Here is a 3842-nt window from a genome sequence, read left to right on the forward strand (position 1 = left end):
CCTAACATACCATCATTACTGACATTAAACTACATTCTCACATATATTTGCACTGAATAACACATTCAATAAACAGAAACATAACTCTTGCAGCACACATCATCAGACTAACTTATTGATGCACGCACACAGTAGTAGCCACAAAGTTAGTCCAATGAGGGGATAAAGGAGAGTGTGACAGTGTTCCACGTTAACATCTTTTCTCTCTTGCTCGAGGCAGCCGTTTTCAAGCCGAGGCGCAGAGCATGACCTCACCGCATGATATGTTACTAGGCCAGGTAGAGCGAGCTACTGTAGGGAGAGAGAGAGAGAGACTATCACTAAAAATAGGTTGCACGGAATGGGGGGCAGCACAGCGCAAAGCCCTATGCAAGTGTCTCTGCTAGTTTAAGACCAATGCAGTTGTCAATTTCCTGTGCACTACGATTAGCATGTGTCCAACGGGGGGGGCATCATGATCCATCAGCACACACCTATAGCCTACCTTACAGACGACCAGTCCATGCACTTTACTTACTGTTGAACCTACTCGTCTTCAGAAAATGAAAACAATTTGTTCGTTAAAGGAACAACTTATCTTAAATTAGAGGCAATAAAAGACTACAAGTCATCCAAGTCACATGTCAAGTGCAATGTCGCACAAAGAGGGGACCCCAGGAGCAGAGTGTGGCATTAAAGGCTTTAATGTTTTTTTCACATCACTTTTATTTTCTCATAAAATGTGTATTAATAATACAAAATAATGTACTGAAGCAATTCAAAATATGCCAGTGCATGTTCTTTTATAAATTTGAATTCTGGAAAAAGTAGCTGGTAAAAAATAGAAGTGGCTGGTAAAATTGGGCATCCACCAGCCACTGTGGCTAAAAAGTTAATTTCCCACCCTGAATACAGGGCATGGTGAAGGAAGAATAATCAGTGGATACAAGGTAGTGGCTGCAAAAAGGTCAGAAAAGATTTACTGGGGGGATTTCATTATCCCTTGACATATAAAAAGCAGCCATGTTCACTGATGACTGAAGGGCCACCATTTTATTACTCGGAAGATGGCTGCCATATTTTTCTCTCTCTGTTTGCTGTCTTTGACTTTTGCTCCACTTTTTTTCTACAGTTGTATAGTTTAACTTCTGTTTGTTTTGATGGGAAATCTTCATCTGTAGGCTATGTACACACTTTACTGAGTCATGTCATTATTAGGAGTCAAAGCCAGAGTGGGCTCTGGATCCTGCATACATCCGTCTTCTAATCGTAAGATTTTTTTTTCCCCACGGTAAAAGTGGAACTGCGCCCATGCCACACAAGTTAAGTAAGTGTGTTAAGTAAGTGTGGAAAGGAAAAATGACATCCACCAACAGGTGGCGCTATACAACTCAGAATGGTTTTCGCCCTATAACTCCCACACCTTACCTTTCCTTTAGGCTTGAACATGTGTCAAATTTGGGATCAACCGGCCAATAGATAGCACTGTTTTTCAAAATTGCAATAAATGCGAAACCTACTTTTTCAAACTCCTCCTGTAAATCCATTTCATATAACATTTCAAGATGGCCCCGACAAAACGTTATCAAAAGAATATTGCCAGGTTCCAAAATGCGCAAATTACGAATGAACAATTTATTTAGCTAGTGACCAAACACAAACTTTAGCATTTCTCGGTCCATGAAATGCTGACAACCCTAAATTTAAGATTAATATAAGATAAAACAAGATTAGATAAGATTAGATAAGATAAAATAAAATAAGATTAGGTTAGATAAAATTAGATAAGATAAGATAAGCCTTAATTGTCGCCTATAGGAGAAATTTGTCTCGAGCATTCAAGAAAACACACACGTACACACACAGAACGTACACAGAATATAATCATACATTCTTCCATCCAATGCTTCAATGAACATCTAATAACCACACACAATACCCCCCCACACCTTTCCTCACATTCACAGAAGAACAGAAGAAAACTCACAACACATCCTCCCCCTTGTATTGCACTTAATGTTGATAATGATTGCACATTTCCCGTTAACTCATGCTGTAGTCAATACTTTCTGTATTGCACAATGCCCAGTTGCAAAATACCATATCCAATTTAACATATATATATACAGTATATATATATATATATATATATATACTGTATATATATATATACACAGTATGTATTGCACCAGTACCCTATTATTGTACATCTCATAACCATAATGTTAAGTACCACAATTCTTATTTAGTAGTATTAGTCACATATACTGTACGTCACTGCAGCCAATTAACACACACACACACACATTTGATTTGGGTCGTTGGTGATTTTGAGACACTGACATATCTTTGAGCAAACATACTCCATTTGATGGGACCACTGCAACTGGAGCATCATCTAGGGCCCCTCTGGGGGGCCACACCTACAATATTGCACTGATTGGTCAAAGGTGGGTGTGTCCAAAATCAGTATTGACCACACTTGTTTTATTCCTCCCTGTTACGTATAACACTGTGACAGTGTCAACATTTAATTTCACACAGATTAGCACTCCAGCCATCTGAACAGCTGACTAAGACCACTCCTGGTGAAAACCATGAATTCCAAACACCACCACCTGAGCAGGTGGGAGCCCACTGAGGAGGGAAGGAGCGGGTCTAAATATTGACAGCAAATATTTGATTGAAGGGTAGGGGTGTTCCCCGACTCATAGGTGTGTACTCAGACACGGAATACACACACACTCCGAAACCCCATAACACAATTTCGGGTGTTATCAGTGTCTACAGCTGTCTTTGACGTGGAAAGAGAGGGGTGGATGCTTCATATATGCACCTACACACACAGTCCTCAGGGCCTCCACCTGCTGGGACAAATAAATAGCTTGAATGTGGTAGATGATAATGTGTGCGTGCGTGCGTGCGTGCGTGCGTGCGTGCGTGCGTGCGTCGGTGTGTTTGTGTGTATTCACTGCATATTATTTCTAACTGACTTCATATCTTTCGTAGACAAACCCAGTTGGATGACAGCACATGGACAGACACAAAGACTAATCTCTATGCAAGACACACACACACACACACACACACACACACACACACACACACACACACACACACACACACACACATACACACACCTGACTGAGCACCAGTTGGGGGGTTTCACGTGGAAATCCGCAGGAAAGGCTTCGCAGCATGCTCAACCTAAAAATATAATGCCCTGGGATGTGAATAAATCACACTCTTACATTTGCCATTCCTACAGAAATAACTACAAAAGAAGCTTAAAGAGACAAACATTAGTTTTGCACAGAAATATATTACAGTATAAGTGTTGAATAAGAGTGTGAAACAAGGACCGCTCTCATGTATGCGTTTATGCCTGTCGAGGACATGGCTATGCTCCCAATTTGCATTTGGAAAACGAACATACTAACATACATTGTCAGCATGTCAGAGTCTCTCTGGCAGCAGAAGCTTTCCTTATTACAGGTAAAGAGAAACTGAGGTGAGTCTTAAAACTGATTTGGTTAGTTTGGTTCTGCAACTTCTGCATGCAGTGAAGAGTGTAGTTAGGGACTGCTCTGGTCCCTGAGACCGGCGCTGTCCAGGTGATTCAACAGGTGATCAGAGTTCTCCATCTGCTGGACAGAATATAGAACTGCATCGTCTTCTTGGCCCACTTTCTTTGGACTACAATTACCATATCTCTCTCGCTATCTCTCTCTCTATCTATCTCTCTCTCTCTCTCTCTCTCTATCTCTAATCTATAGTCAAATTCACTTGAAGTTAAAATCAATTTAACCCTTGTGTTGTCTTCCTGTGAAAATCAAGACTTTTGTTGATGCTTTTTATCAATG

The 3842-nt window shown here is 40.6% G+C and overlaps 1 long non-coding RNA gene across 1 annotated transcript in view; it reads left to right on the forward strand.

Annotated features, from left to right (window-relative positions):
- Window positions 1-1823, forward strand: part of LOC116694505 (uncharacterized) — an 11788-nt gene extending 9965 nt beyond the window's left edge. The window contains exon 3 of the long non-coding RNA XR_004333196.1: window positions 1764-1823. This is a non-coding gene — a long non-coding RNA (uncharacterized LOC116694505). The remainder of the gene's footprint in view (window positions 1-1763) is intronic.
- The last annotated feature ends 2019 nt before the right edge of the window (window positions 1824-3842 follow it).

The sequence above is a fragment of the Etheostoma spectabile genome, chromosome 8 (assembly GCF_008692095.1).
Source record: "Etheostoma spectabile isolate EspeVRDwgs_2016 chromosome 8, UIUC_Espe_1.0, whole genome shotgun sequence".
Taxonomy (NCBI): Eukaryota; Metazoa; Chordata; class Actinopteri; order Perciformes; family Percidae; genus Etheostoma; species Etheostoma spectabile.